This window comes from Falco naumanni, chromosome 2 (assembly GCF_017639655.2).
Source record: "Falco naumanni isolate bFalNau1 chromosome 2, bFalNau1.pat, whole genome shotgun sequence".
Taxonomy (NCBI): Eukaryota; Metazoa; Chordata; class Aves; order Falconiformes; family Falconidae; genus Falco; species Falco naumanni.
The window spans coordinates 30,983,748-31,001,592 of record NC_054055.1 but is presented as its reverse complement, the minus strand read 5'-3'; the positions used below and the strand labels follow the sequence as shown (position 1 = coordinate 31,001,592).

Sequence of the window (17,845 nt, the reverse complement as noted above, 5' to 3'; positions counted from 1 at the left end):
ACCTGGATGGGAAGGAGAGAAGGTGTCCTTGCACTTCGAAGCCAGCCAGCTTTCCCTCTTCTTCTTTCTGCCACATGTATGCAGTTCAGCTGCTCGCTGCAGTTTCCGTACATGAGTGCAGCCACAGAGTGGTCACACAGTTCTGCTGGTCCGCGACATTATTTCACGGTTGTTAAAAGTTGTTGCTTGTGTATTAACATTTTACACTAGATTTTTAAGGGGGCAAAACAACCTGTTTCTTTACAGTGAAATGGAAGGCTCAGATCTTTAACTGCATGCTATGACCCCTCAGGGAGAATGACAGGGGTAGAGAGGCAGCCACAGGTCTCCAGCAGGGTCATACTTGTGTGTAGGAAGGCTGTGCCCCCATCCCAGCCGTGCCAGAGTACTCTGCCTGAGCAACATATCTCCTTCACCACACCGTACTTGTAAAACAGCTATAATAACTTCTGCACATCTGTCTACCCCATGCAGAATTGTGGACTGTCGCGGCTGCAGAGCGTTACTAATATGTCAAGACCCATATAAATAAATGTCAGGCCGAGCTACCTGGGGACTCTCCTTGCAAGTCAGGTGAGTACAACATGGCCTTGAGGCTTTTCCCTGTGTCATCTTGTGAGACCCTCTCCTTTTCCAAAGAGCAGGAAAATCCGCTGTTCTCTTGATCCTTTCAACATTTTCTTCTTTCAGACAGTCCTAGCTTGGTTTGGTCTGTTCATGCTCTAACTTTAAGCCTTCAGCCAGTCCCCGACTGTCTCCTGTACTGAAAAAGCACCATGCATCACTAATATATTGTTTTCAATATGGCTCATTTTACATGTACATTACGCCATAACGAACAGTTAATAATAGCTAACAGTCATATATAGAATTCACATGAGTGGTTAAAAACAGATGCCCTCCAGCCCCCATATTTGAGCGCTAGGAGTGCTTACCTCTATGAATTGTATGAAAAGCAGGAACAGCTGTAGCAAAGTCAGCACCATTCTGCCAGTGCCTTCTAGTGTCACCTGTGAGAGAGTCAGCAGCCTTCTGCAGGGGTGCTCACACCTTTTAACCAGGGGACGGCGCGCGGATGCAGTGGCAGGCAGTCATCTGCGGCTGCTTGGTTTCCCCCCCCCAACCCCCTGCGGGGGGGTCTGTAAATACCGGGGGCCGGACTGGGGACCCTGGGGGGCCGTATCCAGCCCACGGGCCGTAGTTTGAGGACCCTTGATATAAGGTCACTCCAGTCAAAGACTAGCTGAAAGGCCAAGCAGAAGCACCACAGAAGTCATCTAGTGTTGCCTTCCCTGCCTCTTGGCAGCATTCAGGAAAAAGACAGTTCACCTTTGGCTAGATTCTTCTCCCTTCTGATGTGGTAATCTCTTTGGATCTGCTTATTTTTAGTCTAGGCAGATGTTGAGGAGGAATCTGTGATGAATTCACACTCTTCATCTGAGTGAGCTTTCCAGGTACGTTCCCTTTGATGTTTATGCAGAGGGTGAGACTCTCATGGCTGGAAAAATGTCGCTACGTTTTCTGTGTATATAGTGCATTCATCAAAAGATGTGAAGAAGGCATTGAAATGCTGGTGGACTTCCTGGCTAGAGTAGACATAGAAGAGCAACACAGACCTATCTGCATCCATGAGATCTGCATAAAAATACCAAGTCGTTCCAGCCATTCTGAAAAAACAAAACAAATGTACAATGTGTAACACTATTCACAGTCACAGCCTTAAAGCTCTCTGCCATGACGATGACAGCAATGAATATCATGCTAAAATTTAACAACTTGGAAAGAATAATCAACCCATGCTTACAAAACAGTTACATGAAAACTCCCTAAAAATATTTGGCATCGTGGCTGTAGCCATCCCTTGTCTAGAGGGGTAGCCGCGTTCCAGCAGCCCCAGGGCTGATATGCCCCTCGTTCCCACCTAAGTAGCTGATGAAATAACTGAACTGTGTAACACTGAGTAGCATTCTGTAGAAGGCTGCCTGAATTTGACCATAAGGTCTATCGCTATGAAACAAGGTCTTAGGAGGCAGTCTTTCAAAGAGCCCTGTGCTTCAGCACCATGGCGTGCACAGAAGAATGAAACATACATAGACAGAGCTGATTAAAGAGGTGACCACTCTTGACAGTTTTCCAGGACCCCAAGTCAACACGGCACTTCTTGGGCTGGTTTATCAGAGAGGTATCCAGCAGGCAGCTGGAAAGAGGGAGCAGCCCGTATTCCCAACATTTGCCCAGGATCTCTGTGGATCTGACACCACCTGTGGAGCAAAGCTGTTGTGTTTGCAAACAGCCCGTCAACAGAGATGCTGTCAGATGAAAAATCTTTGCTGACCATCCCACATGTTGCACTGGACATGCTCATTGCCAGCTCTCTCATGTAGATATTTCAACACTACTAATGTAGACATTCCAACATGTAGATGTCCCTACACCACCAATGCTGCCCAAGCCCATTTTCTGGGTGATATCCAGAGCTGTCCAGAGGGCCAGTGCCACCTTCTTGTGTCCTTCAAGACCCACTTGAATCTTTTTTCAAGTATTTTGGGGAACACGGGACTGGATGGGTTTATCTGGATTTTCAGGTCAACACCCCTGCAGTTGTGGACAGCATGCTGTCAGTTTAATGAAAAATGCCCAGGATAGCTTCCTCCATGCGACCCCTCAGGTCATTCCCCATCCCACTATAACAAACTCAGTCTGTGCACCATCCAAGAAAAGCAAGGCTGGAAATGGCACATATTCCTTACAACTGATGCTCATTTGGAAGAAGCTGATTGTCCACATGATCAAGCAGAGCCCTGGGCAGAGCAGATTGTGCAGCCCCCGGTGTCCAACACTGCACTGGACAGTGCTGGTGTAGGGGAGAGGGGCTCCCACCTCCCACCACAGTACTTCCATTACTGATTTCTAACTATTTCAGCATAAAAATGTATTTGTTTGTTTCTGATTTGCTGAGATGATTTCTTGATACAAACAAAGTGCTGTATCTTAAGGTATCTGCTTTTTAAAGGTGTCTTTAATTACATAAGGTTCCCGAGAAATTAAAAGTAACAATTTAAGTAAGATGTGATTGGTTGTTTCTAGGAATAAAAATTATGGCTTTTGACATTTCTTTCATGTTTCCTCCTTTTCAGTGGAGATTCTGCTGTTACCTTGTTCCACTGGAGATTCTTTCTGAGTTTTGAATTCCTTCCTCTGCCTCTCCCCCTTCTCATGGACCGTTTTTCTGTTTTCTACCAAAAACGCAAACAGCAGTGAAGTTTCACAGGATATACCCAACCAGACCTGAATGAATTCTTGATAGCCCACATGCACAGGGGCAGACTTTCTCCACATGCAATGATACTTCTTTGCAAGTTCTTCAGAGTCACAATAAAATGATGCTATATGGGACATGCTGACAGGCTCATATGTCTGATTAGTTCTTTGGCTAAGAACTTCCCCTTTTCAGGACATTCAAGAGCCCTTGGTCCATGAATGCCTTTGGTTCCCTGCATCTCCAAGGTGCTATCTGTATAGTGGTGAGTTCCTACAGCTGCTGCTCTAAGTGCTCACATAAAACCTCTGCTAGACTGAGTGCAAGTCAAAGCAGCCCCTGAGCAGGCTTAACTCATTCAGCAGCGTGCTGGGGAACAGCTCTCAATGTTTGTCTTTACAGCTTTGCTTTTTCTGCACTCAGTCTATACAGTCTGCAACTTTCACGTATTCCCCCTGGCTCCATGTGGACCATGATTTGATTGACCACTGATCCATGCAGACCTCCTGGAAATAGCCTTCAATCCTACGTGCTTAGAGAAAAAGACATCTAAAAGAAGCCACAAGTTCCTGGGCTGTGAGAGGACACACAGGGAGAAAGAGTCCACTACAGAAAGAGCCCATCCTTGTGCAAAAAAGCCTGTCCCACCTCACAGCCAGGGATGCGGGAGGAGACATGGCTTTACATGAGGTGAACAACCCCTGCCCCAGGGCCCTTTAGAGTCCCTGGCTTTGCACGTCTCCACACATTGTCCCCACGTGCAGCCACAAGTGTCAGCAGTAGCAGAGGGTCCTCCAGCCTTGGTTATACTTTGGAGCTACATTTCTTAATTGTTTCTTAAGTTCATCTTAGGCAAATGCCATTTGAGCATAATTTTATTTTCACAGGGGACAGATTAAACCAATAATAATTATAATGACACATATTAGGTACAGCTGTTCTATTTTGTTCCCCTAAGCAGGCCTGCAGCGTTGTTTTCTAATGGAAGCCCTGATCCTACAAATCTGAGTAAATTTTAGACATGGTAATATTTCCTTTGGAGCTGGTTGAAGCTGCACAAACGTGCAAAGCTGAGCCTTACTACAAGTATTTTCAGGATTGAGCCCATAGTTTGAATGCCCTGGTTTAGCTTAGTTTTTCCCCATACTTCAGAAAAAAAGAAATTACCAAACATTACCACAAACAGGGCCAAGGAATCCCCCGTTACTTTTCCTGACCAAATTTTGATGAATATGTAATGGTAGTCATGGCAGTAAAATGGCCTTTCTCACTTTGGAAATACTCTTGCAAAAGTCTGTTTATCATTGTTTGTGTCTCGTCTTAATGTTGTACAAATCTGAAAGGCTCTGTGTTTCAAAATTTAACAGGAATGAAGTTTTGGAGTTTTTTTTCCCTAAAACTAGAACCCAGTAGGTTACCTAAAATACAGAAACAAACATGAGGTAACTTCCCAGTCAATCTCCTTAATATGTAGCTGAACATGGTGAATTTATATGCTGTGGAGTAAGTGGCAGACTCCTCTCCATTTTTCCATTTATATATATAATACATAAAAAGTAACAGAACCCAAAACAAGAAAATGGAAATGAAGAGAAACTGAGGGCTACCACAGGAACCTATAGGAAATTCTTTATCTCCTTACAATTAAATGTATTTCCATTAATAAATATGATATAACTTAAAGTATTAAAAGTATTTTTAAATAGTCTGAGTTTCTGCACATCTAAATGCCTTTTTTTTTTCATGCAACAGGAATAATAATTGCTTCACAAAGGAGCTGTGACATTGGACTTTATAAATCATGCAGAGGTCCTCACACAGCACGTATAATATAAAACATTCTACAGTAAGTGATTAATCTTTACTTTAATCAAGCCTGAAGACTAAATAATTTAAGTTTCTAATAGCTCAAGAAATTTTCAGGATGTTCCATAGACATTTCAGGACATGACCCTCAGCTGGATAACAGAGCTGTAGCTCACTGAGTCTTGTCTAGTGGTTGATGATGACTTCTATTATTTTTCCACATTTGTGATTTTTTAATTCAATTTTCATATTTTCCTGTCATTGCATTGTTTTCTTTTTGTTAGCTTCTGCCTCCTCTGACTATGATGGAAAAAAGCAGTGAGCTATTGTGGGCACTGACAAATGGGGACGGGGGGAGGCAAATTAATTCTGCACAGGGCATTTGGCACTCTCCAAATTTTGCAGATTTGTCTTTCCCACTTCACAACATTCCCACTTAACAACATTAAAACCTATTTGCATTTAATATAGGGGGAAAGCAGAGGAGAAAGTGAAGCAGATCGTGCTGTGACCTTAATAGATAGCGAAAAGGAAAAGGAAAAAACCAGTATTTCAATGCATGATGTAGCTGGAGGCCAAAGCCTCTGGCTGTTGTTACAAGAACAGTGTTAAAAATATTATTAACAGGAGATGAGACAGATGATGGAACTGGGAAAAACAATTAAAGGGAAAACGACCATTCCTCTATTAGACTTAGTCACATACAGGCACAGAATGGTTAGTGTCGCAGTTCTACAGCTGAACAGCAAGAAACTAGCTGTTGGATCACTGTGGGTACATCAACAGCAAAACAAAAAAAAGTGGCTAAATAGCGCAAAATATACTGTGAAAACAGGAAGGAAGATCATGTAGGTGGAACCATATGGCATAAGCTTCTACAGTAACTATAGAACATTCCTCTTCCGAGAATGAAGAAATAGAGCTTGATATAGAAATGTTTTCCCATGCATTCAAAGTACTTGCTTAATATAGAACCTAGAGGGAATCAAACTTGAGATTGTTGCTGGTATCTGTATCTTTGATGGAGGTTTTTGGGCCACAGTCATTGAGGAGCATGAGCAGGGATGAAAAATCAATGATAAGTAGATTAACTATGTGCCCAACTAGAATAAATGCAAAGGAAAACCATCCTGTTGGGCTAATGGGACCAAACTCTGGTTTTTCTGCTCATTTTCTCCTGAAATATAGCATAACTTTCCGGAGGAGAAATTGTATAAAAATTGATCTCTTTTCTTCTTTCTTTGTCAGGAGAGGCTAGGGAGGCAGCAATTCCATGCCATTTTATTTGTGGAGGAGTCCTGAAACAGTCAGCTTGCAATAGAGAGGACAAGAGAAGACTTAAGAAGGGTATATATGTTGGGTGAGAAAACACAGATGGTCACAGGCAAGAATGGAGAAGCATGAACCCTGTGAAACTCTGTGAAGATACTGTGTGGAGGTTTCCTGGAGTATTGGGGTTGCAAAGCCTAGGATGTAGCCCTGAGGAGATACGATGCAGAAATTATTTTCTGCTGGTTTGAGTGCTTTCAGCATTGAAGTCCTGATTTTGGGTGTTAGTTGAGGTGGAACAAACTGAATCCCTGTGCGGTTGCAAGGAAATGCTTGGGAAACTCACCTTGGGCAAGAGAGAGGGTTCGATTCATGAAGGACATGCAGGAAGGAGAAGGGTGAGACAAGACAGCAGCTCAAAAAAGCAAGGATCTGGATAGAGTAAAAGAAAGAAGGGAATGATAAGAAATCGGATAACATTGTTACTGTAATTTCATTTTGGACTTTCGTTTCCTAGAAGGGACAGAGGAGATAATTTACACTGAACTGCCTCAGTAATAGGTAACTGGGACACTGGCCTCAGGCTGGCAATGGGTTAAAGGATTGGAGAGCTTTAACGGGGAATGCCAATGTTGGTACAAGTGGTGTGTAGGCTAGAAAATGGATTGAAGTAGCAGAATACACAAAGTTGCACAAATCTAGGCTTCAGTTGTGGAAAAAAGAAGCTACATAGACTTAATGATGCTGGCACTGGAAGAGACAGCTGCAGAAGGAGAAGGAAAGTGGACAGCCCAGTCAAAGACTATTCCATCCAAGGGCATGTCAAGAGCATCATCCTGCTTAAGTGATTCAGACATTTGACTCAAGAAAGGGAAACTGCACAGATGTGTCCTCTTCAGACACATCTCCCAGTTTTTTCCTCAGGGACATCTGGATACCAATATCTTGTGGTTAGCTGGACAACCTGTGCTATGTTGTCTGGATGCAACCAGTCCCTGATGGCAATATTCCCAGCTAAAGCAATGATATTTTTCATTTACCAGTGGTGCAGACCTAGCAGACATATCAGACCATAACTGTTTTCCCTCTTTTTTAAAAAATATTTTTTTGTGTGTGTGTATGTGTTGTTAATCACCAGACAGTGATTTTACCTTAAACAAGCATGACAAAGCAAGAAGGTAGCAGAAGCACATTGTAGGAGCTGTGGCACAAATGCATTTGAGCTGTACCAGACATCCATGTTCCTTTTAACCAAAGTTATTCCTGCAACAGCAAGGAAAGGAAAACTAGATGAAGCCCTGGGCTTACACAGCAAGCCTTTCAGCAGACTAGTTCTTACGGAACTGCTGCCTTCAGCAAGGCCCAGGAAACTCAGGGAAAGCAAACATTTACCGTCTTCTAATATTTCTTAGATCTGAATCTTCCCTAAATTTCAGTTTTCTGCTGGGGAGACCAAGACCCCCAGTGGGCTTTTCTGTCCCTCTTCCTGGCCACAAAGATTGCTCAGTGAGTGTGGAAAGAAAGATAAAGGTGGCTGATGACTCCAGCTGGGACAGACTAAGTCAGTTTGCAGTCTCAGCACTGTTGGCTCAAAGGACGCTGTTCCTCTGTACAAATATAATGTTGCCAAGCAGTCAAATATGGGAGAAATCTATGACTTTCTGCAAAGAAAAATGAAATCTAACTGCAAACAAATTATTTTTTTCACTCTAATGGTTGAAAATGCTGCTATTTTCTACAGATAGGAGGAATTTGTCCTCTGAGTACCACGGTGAGGCTATAGAGAAACACCTGCCCTCCCAGTGCCAAGGGAAATGTTGCACTCAGAGCATCCTCTGGCTATGTAAAATACCATGTGGCCCAGAAGAGAGGATGTTTGAGTGAGCACCTCATGGAACAGCACCATTAAAGACTGTACAAGGGCCAAGGAGAGTTTTGCCTGGGGCATTTTTTAATTAGAGACAAGGGACTTGATCACCCAGCCCCTCTGTAAAATCAAATTCCTGTTAAGCATGTTGGGTGTGATGGATCTAGCAGAGGCAGGCCTTTGCACTTGTGTCAGTCATGCAGGCTCCCCATGTGGTCACTGGAGTGAAGACCCGCTGCTGCTCAGCTCGGCTCAGGAAGCATGCTTTGGACAAGCCAGGTGAGTCATGCTCAGAAGAGCCCGCTTACCTCCCGTGGCTCTAATGGGAGCTGACGGTGACTTGCTCAGATGCAGAGGTCTCCCCCATGAGCCCACCAGGTCAGGTGAGACAAAGCGTGCCACTGAGTCTTCTGATCTCCTTTGGGTTTGGGCATTGGAGAGTGCAGCTCTGTGAAAGGCTGGACCCTGGGCAGAAAAGCAGACACATGTCTAAACGTGCCTGTAGGCCAGCCTGGGCATTTGTGGTTACTCCTGACAGGACTGTAGATCCCTGTTTGCTAAGTGCAGCTCTGTGAAGCATTGCAAGCAGGGGAAAGCAAAAGCATGTGGGAGGTTTGTACCAGAGAAAATGAAACAACTTTCTTTCGAAACCTGGTTGTCACAGAACAGAAAGCAGTTATCTCCAGTGTTCGGAAAGCAGAGTTTCTTCCTAATAAACACTTAGGATCGTGTTCATTCCCTGCTTAATAGAGTCTGTGTGAGACTGCAGACTTAATTGTAATAATAGTCTTTTGAAATGACATATATTTTCCTGCTCCATGATCTCTAACACCTATTGAGACTATCAGAGACTTAGAACATAACCAAATACTTAGAACATAACCAAATACAGCTGACATTTTCCATGAAGTGGAAACTGGAAACATCTGATGATTTGCAAAAGTTCATTTCAGATTTTTTTTTAAATTATTTTCTACTAGTTAACTTAATGTGATTTTTCAGTTTTATCCTCATTATTTGTAGTATTTCCCAATGTGTAATTAGTGATAGCATGTCATTACTTAATTGAAGTATTGTATTATTCTAACTATCTTTAAAAATCATACAGGGCAAGTGTTATTTGCCATGCTTAAAAGTTTGATCTTCTTTTCTATTTCAAAGTGTCTCCTGCTTGTGATTTTTGATGAAGGCATAAATGCCATTAAATTGTATAAAAATAATAAAATTGAGCTTAAAGATTAAATTCCTTCAAAACTGAATAATGAAATTCTGAAAACATTTTTTTCATTGTGAAAGTGATAAACCAATAGCTTTATATCAGATGTTATGAAAACCTAGGGTTTTTTCAACTAAGCTTAGATTTTTAAGAAAACTGCACTTTCAAACAGTACAAAAAGCAAGACTGGGAATAAATTCACACTTGTCTAGTATAGAATGCTCTTCTCCAGGGTAGTTTTCATACAAATTTTGTTCAAACATATAGACCTTTGATCTAGAGCTCTCCTTTCAGAGACAGACTTGTAATTCCCACTAACCCTAAGGGATATGTGCACGCCATTGCATGCATAAATCTCAAGAAAGATTTGGGCCTAAAGTTTTAACAAAACAAAATGATCAGATAGCCAGATAAATTACGGTGATGGAAGATGTGACTAGGCAGGGATGGCTAAATTAATTCAAATTGCTACATGTTTGCCATAGGCAAACACATACCACAGGTTAACTCTGAAACTTGCTGCAACGCTAGTTTTTAGTGTGTTATAATTCTTTTTAGCTAAAGCTACTGAGAGAAAAACTGTTCTACAAATAAAATATGCATTGATACTATTATTTTATAAGCATAAATATTGAATTCATTACATATTTTGATACAGCATACAATGAACCAGTGTAAAACACATCAGTATTTAGATAAACAAAATTATCCAAAAGTTGGTGTTGTCTTAATCTGGAGGGTGGCACCTGGGTGTGCAGAAAAACTAAGAGAATTTGAACTTTCACACATCACCTTAATGAAGAAAAAGAACCATCAAGTGGGGCTAAATGAGCCCTACAAAAGTGGTGTCCAAGTGGTGGGCAAGGCGAAGGAGAGTCAAGATAGCCCAGTGGAGCTCCTGCATCTTTCAGATGTGACCTCCTGGCTTTAGTGAATGCCACGAGAAGAAAAGGAGGAGGGGAGAGAGGAGAGCATCAAGGTCTGGGCACTACCTGGGACTCCCGTTGTCACCCCTGTGCAAAATCAGCTTTTTCGTTCCTGGGGATTGTGACTCCATGGAAAATATATGAGCCCCCACTACAGCTCTGGCATTCAGACCTGGAATCCTCTCTCCCCAGATGAGATAACATCTGCTGCTGCTGCTGCTGCTGCTGTTAGATTATATTAGTCAAGCAGTTCAAGTGGTAGCAGGCTGTGCAGGAGTAGAGAAAGTTCAAGTTTAAAGGCAGCTGTCGATGCATGACTGAACAGGGTGGGAGGGAGAATTGTTACAGCTGCATATAATGGCATTTATTTCGGGGGGGGGGTGTGTGTTAAGGATTGGGGTTTTTTCACTTAAATAAAACCTTAGAAAATAATTTCTGTCTGCAGTCAGTGCAGTGTGCTAAAAGGGAGCCAGTTGAGGAGCTTTTCTGGGGCAAAGAGGCCCCAACAAGAAACACCACAGACTGATTGTGGCCAGGAATCTTGCAAGTGTGTCAAAGCTGTCTCTTTCTCTGCACCACATTTCACGTCTGCAAGCTTACAGTGAAGAGCGTAAAAAAGTGCTCTGACAGCACATAAAACCCCCAAAGTTACACCCACCTCCCACAGAGCAGAGGCCAACTCCACCACCCTGTCCCCATTCCATGTGTGAGACAATTTGTATTCATCCAGATGCTGGGGAAGTTACGTTTCCAAGACATCTAGCACGTGGACTCAAGAGGTTCTGGATGGCCTGTATGATCCTAAGGGTGGGGGAAATGCAAACCCCTGAGCACTGCTGTAGGCACCTGGTCCCTGTAAAACAGAGAAAGCAAAGCAGGACCGTAAGGGCAATCATTCAGCATCCAGATGTTTCAGGGACCAAGCACCTGGCTGGCCCCCACCATTTAGCGTGGGCATCACAGGCATCAGCAAGGTGTTGCAGCCACCTCCTGTATTTCACTGAGAAGATTTTGCATATTACCCCAGCACCCAAAGCCAGACATTTGAGTGCTCTGCAAAATGACCCCCCTGCCCCAAACCTGGGCCTCGTGGCAAGTCTGCGGCATCTCTTCCTTGGAGTATTTGGCTGATGCCCAGTTTTTGTGGGGTCTGAGGTTTTTTTTGGTGTGTGTTTGGTTTTTTCTGAAAGGCTAAGTCAACACAACAATTCAGTGAAAAATACAGGGATGGCTAATTTTTAATGGAAGAAATGTGCAGAATGTAGAGCAATATACAGCAAGACACAGCTCAAAACAGAAGGGTCTAGGATTCTTTTTCTACCAAAAATGATTGTCTTTCTCCTTGACTTCTCATGGTGTTCTGGGGTGTGTGTGGGAAGGATATGAAGGTCTTTGTCTTTGTTATTGCAACCTTCCCTATGTGTGGAAATTGTGATACACACAGGCACCGATCCTCCTCTCACCAGCATAAAACACACAATAAATCTGCTGATTTTGAGCAAGCTGGTTAGATTTACCCAGCTGCCCCTGCCCTGCACCACCCCATTGTCCCTGCAGTGCCCTGAGGAGCTGGGTGAAGTGTTCGGCCAAGGGCAGGAGTAGGGGAAAACTGAGGGGGCTCAGTGTTGCTGTGTTACGAAGTGACAGATAGAGCCAGCCAGGCAGTGCCCCGGCCCTGTGCACGATGATATTCATTTCACACAGCCCCTGCCTGTTCCAGCTGGAATGATAGGAGATGCAAACTTTGACTTCTGCGTTTGAAAGAGATATTGTTTGATGGAAGTGTGTGGGTGGTGGGTAACACAAGCAGCTAAGTGTCAGCACAAGAAGCAAACATTCTCCTTCCACCCCTCCCTGATGTAGTTTTTGATGTAATGAACATTGCTCCCAATTTTCCTTCCAAATAGGCATTGCACCCGTCCCCATGGCAACTGCCATGCTCAAAAGATGTCCTGTCAGGAGCCATGAAAGGCCCAGAGACATTTGTATTAGACGGTCACAACCGCGCTAGCTAATGCTTAACAAATACACTACGAGGCTGCATGCGTCAAAATGAAGAGCGCAAACATTTGTGTTTCATTAAACAGAAATTAATAAGATTCAAATAGGAAGAAACCAAACTGGACTGGTTTTTTTGTGTGTATACAGCTGTGTTATGAAGTAATACAGGGAACGTTAGTATGAATAATGATTGCACATGTGCATTCAATTTATTTCTTCTACTTCTTGTATGGTCTCCTTTAACCCTTTTTCTCTATAGGTTTTTCAGAAATCAAACACAGGTTTAACAGCTGGGCAAGACAGGGATTTCAACTGTTCCTTTCACACTACCGAGGACCAATAGCACTTCTTTATTTAAAGGCACTCTGGGTCATTGGGAAGTTGTGCTTTTGAAAAATGTTCACGTACTTGATGATTGAGCACATGAATGTGGTGGTCTGATTTTTACCAGGGAAAACAAGCACTCTGGTCGCTAAACAAGGCAAGTCGTATCCTGAACCGCCGTGCATCCTCCTACCTTCCTCAGCTACAGGCAAGTGGAGCTGATTTATCCCAGCTGAGGCTCTGGCCTCAGGTCCAGGCACTAAAAAGAAAAAAAAAAAACAATAAGGGATCTTATTTCCAGCTCAGCTGAAAATCAAAAGTGAAAGTTCAGGAAGACAGTAGAGCCTCCTCCCACGACAGCCCCTCTCCTGGCTTCCCGTCACCCAACATAATTTAGAGCAGTTCCTTCCACCCGCTGCTGCAAGGCAACAACAAAGGTGGACTGTGTTACCCAGCCTGACAATGACAGTCTGTACTCGGCATTACAGACCACAAAAGGCTATGGTAGCTTTGCTTTCTCTGGTCAGCTTAACCTCACTCCTTTTCTTCCAAGAAGCAGGGGGGGGAAGGAAAATTGGCCAGGGGCCTGGCTCAGCAGCAGGCCCGGGCCAGCCGCCCAGTGCATGTGTGTGTACCAACGCCTGGGCTGCCTCTGCCTTCGCTGCTCATAACTCTTCTACACTTATCATTTTCCTGTTTTAACCTTCTAGCTGCACAGGCAGCAGAAACAATCATCTCAGAGTCCCTGTTTCCATCACACGAGGCTTTTATTCCTACAGTGCCTAGTTCTGCAACAGTTTGAATGCTTAAATATGTGTGCCAGGACTCTTACCTCCTCTCTCCCTTCCCCCTTTCTCCTCACACTCCCATCCCTTTCTTTTCATCTGTGAAATTCCTGTTATCTCCCCAAACCTCCATTTTTCAGGCTGAACTGAATAAGACCCTTATCCCAGGCCCGGCAAGTGGGAAGGGAGGCAGCAAATGGAAAACATTTCTCTTTCTAGATGTAACTGCAAAATGGAATTTGCTATTCCATGAGTATGCACGTCCAGACCTGGACTTTTGTAGGAAAGCCAACTTTTACTTAATCCTTTGGATTAAGATAGCTATTCTTCAGGCAAAGTTTCACCATGCCACACTCCCATATTCCTGTCCTTCATTTTCCCAGGCCTTCAGGACAGGACAACAACTGAAGGAGACTAACAGTCTTCCCCAAACCAAACCACTGTGTTCAAACACAAATGAGCTCTGGGCAGTCCTGGATGACTACAAAAATGCCCTGGCTTGAGCTCACCCCTGCTGTTGCATCTCTTGTGTGTGCGCCATGCAGTCCCATGAGATGATGGGCCCTTTCCACCCACATGGAGCACCTTCCACCTTCCCGAAGACCTCCACGCTCTAAAGACACCCAGCCCTGGAGCAAGACAGGAACTTTTGTCCACAGCACATGTTTTGAATTGGAAAATGCCTATTTGCTGAAACCAAAATCTTTCTTACAACTAAGTCCTTATCAGCAAAACTTCTGCTCAGAAGCTCCTGACCAAGCTTGACTCCAAAGAGAAAGGAGACAAATCCCATAGAAGCATCTCTTGGGGCAGCCACTCAGTCAGGGTTTCAGAGACTCAGCTCAAGTCCTGGCCCCAAACCCTGAGAAAGGAGTTTAAGCAGTGTCTGCGCCCTTCTGGGTTTGTGCTTCAAAAAATCATCAGCTATTCCAGAGTGTATTAATCAGGTAGTAAAGTCTGTCTCTCCCTCTGAATACTTCTGAAAAAAAATGGTTTTGCAATGCGCTGGAATAAGGATTTGTTGGTTTTTTTTTAAAAAAGAACTTTTTAGTGAAACAGAATTCTCAGTTTATCCCCTTTATTTCCTTTCTTTATCCAGCAGCTTCAAGGAGAACAAACCAATATTCAGTACTCCCATAGGGGGTTCAATTTTCCTCCTGATTAGCTTACATACATAATAATATGCGTTACGAACAATTCTTGCCATATTCATGAGCTAAAGTCACAACAATGGATGTCCCTTTTAATGCCAAACCTTTTAGAAATAGTCCATATTTCCCAGTCCGTATCCGTATAAAAGATTCCAGGGTTTCGTGATCTAGTGTTTGACATACCACACACATTTGCTCGGCTCAGGCCATTGTTTTAGTGAAGCCTTGGAGTCCTTGCAATCTCCAAGCCTGCATCTTTGAATGATGTTGCTGGGCCAAAATCAGGCCTCAGTTTTTGTGTTTGACACTCCTCAGTTGGACAATATGATAAATGATAGGAGGCATCAGCATTTGGGAAATGTGGTCTATGTGCCTCTTCAGCAACGTGAGCTACCATAAGCTTGTCAGACTCATTCTTTCCTCTCTGCAATGTTTCCCTATAATGTTTGAAAGAAGCCTGAAGTTTAAACTTTAAATTTTAATTAAAGAAGCAGAGACAGGTGACCCAGAAGGAATACAAAGATACTGTCTGAGCATGTAGGACCAGGGTTAGGAAAGCCAGAGCCCACCTGAAGGGTGATGAGGAAAGGCTTGCACAGGTATTACCTACCAGCAGCAAAAGGAAGACCAGGGAAAATGTGAGCCCACTCCTGCATGGAGTGGGAGAGCTGGTGACAAAGGACGTGGAAAAAGAAGAAAACTTAAATTTCTCCTTCTCCTTGTCTTTACTGGTAAAATCTTCCTTGAAGGCCCCTGTGAATCCCAGGGCCCTGTGACTGGTGGGAAAGACTGGAGCAAGGAAGAACTTCCATTGGCGGAGAAGGATCGGTTTAGGGAACGTTTAAAGAAAATTAATGCACCCAACCCCATGGGACCTGGCAAGATCCATCCATGAGTGATGAGGGAGCTATCAGATGTCATTGCAAGGCTACATCTGATGATCTTTGAAAAGTCATGGGGATTACAGGAGGCTCCTTAGGACCAGAGGAAAGCAAACGTCACTCCTGTCTTCAAGAAGGGCATGAAAGAGGATCCAGGGAACTATAAGCTAGTCAGCCTCAACACAATAACTGGGAAAGTGATAGAACAAATCCTCCTGGAAATTATTTCCAAATATATTAAGGACAATACAGTGACTGGGAGTAGTCAGCATGGACTTATTAAGGGGAGAACATGCCTGAGCAACCCGACAGCCTTCAGGAGGAGTCAGGCACCTGAAGTGGGGCTTAGGCAGGGTACAGATACCAAACACAAAATGGCCTTTTTGCCATTTTCTTTCTTGAGATTGCTCCATAAGAAAGATGGCAAAGTCCCTGGCAGGCCTCTGACCTCCCTCATTTCTGAGCAAACTTATTTTTATGAGCAGATAATTAGTGTCCAAAATATCTGTAGTCAAGGCTGAACAACCTGAATTGATAAAAGTCAAACTCCAGAAAAGATATAACCTTATGTGTATTAGCCAAAAATTCTACCCTTGTTTCCTTGAAATCTGTATTTTATTTAGTTAGTCTACATGAATATGTGGCTATGCCTGCAGTGTGAAAATTTTGGTAACAGTCTTTTTAACAATGCCCTGGACCGAATATTCTCCTTTGTATCAGTGAAATTTCTGATAATTAATTTTGACACCCTGTATTAAAATAAAAATAAAGAGCTCTTACTGAGCTTCTTGAGCCAAAAACGTAGCATAACAATCAGAGAAGCTTGAAAATTTTCCAGAAGACAGTTTTTCTGTCAGAAAAGGTTGGTTGATTTGACAAAACGGAAATGTTTCACAAGTGTTTTACTGAAATGTAGGCATTTAGTTATAAATATAACTTAATTTTAGCTTTATTGAGCTGTCCATAAATAATTCCATTCTGTCCTACACCACGAAAACTCCTGAGTTTTGAGTTAAAATGCTGAATCTCTGAATGACAAATGCGGAGAAGGTGAATAAGGACCCCTCTTTCACCCAGGACAAGAACCTTCACACAAGAAGAAGCTAAAAGTTCAGGGGACAAATCTTGTGAGTACTACTACCTACAAAGACAGCAACCCCAGCACATGACTCCTTGAAGACTACAAGAATATTCTGGTGAAGAATCACCATTTGTTTGCTGTTTGATGTTTGGTAAAAGATTCCTGGTGCAGGTCAAAATGCGTCTTTGATCTTGTATTCCCAGGGAGGCAGGAAGTGGGGTTTCTGATCAACCGCAACATTTTGTTCCCACCTGAGTTATTTTCTGCCTTTTTGCTCTATCCTTATCTTTTTCAGGAAAAAAAAACCCCACAAACTAAAACAATAAACAAACCACAAACAAATCAAAACCAAAACCAACCAAAATCAAAACTGATATTCAGAGGGGGTTATTACAAAGGAATAATTTTTTTAGAGAAAAAACCCAACCTTGATTAAATTTCAAATATAGGATATACTGAAAAGGTGTTAAGGAGAAAATTACAAATCATAGGAGAAAAACTTCAGTCAAACTCCTTTAAAGCAGGCAGTAACAGGACTAAACACTCTTTTTTCTTTTTCAGGTTTTCTTTGTCCAAAATTCACTTAGTTATTTCTGCAGTGTACCCTGCCCTATGTAACATCACAAACAGATGCCATTCTATAACTAAGCATAACTTAACAGACCTGGATTTCTGCTCTTAAGTCTGTAATCTGGAAGAATTCAGGTCAGGTGTACCCTAAGCTTTTGGAAGAAGGATTTCATCTGTTTTCCTCAGGGGACCAAGAGAGGCCAGAAGCATGAAAATTACTTAGCTGGGGTCAAAATCTAGTTTGGAGATGTCATCTTTAATTTTTAATGTCCTTGGCTTTTCCTATTGGCATGAGAACCACAATGTTTTATTAATTTAGAAAGTTTATTTCTTAATATTTTAATGTAAAACTTAAAAAAAGCAACATGATTAATAATTCTGGGACTAAGTATGAAAATTGTTAGACAGAATATTTACAGTTTATTGAAACATTTTCTAACTACCATGTGAAGATATATATTTACTAGCCCTTTAAAACCATGATTATTTTTCCAGGAGACTGGAAGGTCTTTTAAGATCTGTTACAATCCAATACGAAATACTTGTTCAGGGAGATTTCATATCACAAAGTATTGAGCTATTTATCTTTATGTGATGCATGGCATGTATATGCAGTGAGTTTGCAAGTTTTAGGCTGTCATGAATGTTTCTTGAGAAACAGCCTTGGACGGAAGTAATTTTTCTAAATTAAATAAATATGTTGTTTCTG

General features: G+C 42.6%; 1 long non-coding RNA gene across 1 annotated transcript; it reads left to right on the top strand.

The window, feature by feature from the left end:
• Positions 1-526: 526 nt before the first annotated feature.
• On the top strand, positions 527-5,023 carry LOC121082860. The gene is made up of 3 exons (XR_005826156.1): positions 527-573; positions 1,390-1,454; positions 5,012-5,023. It is a non-coding gene; the product is annotated as an uncharacterized LOC121082860 (long non-coding RNA).
• The last annotated feature ends 12,822 nt before the right edge of the window (positions 5,024-17,845 follow it).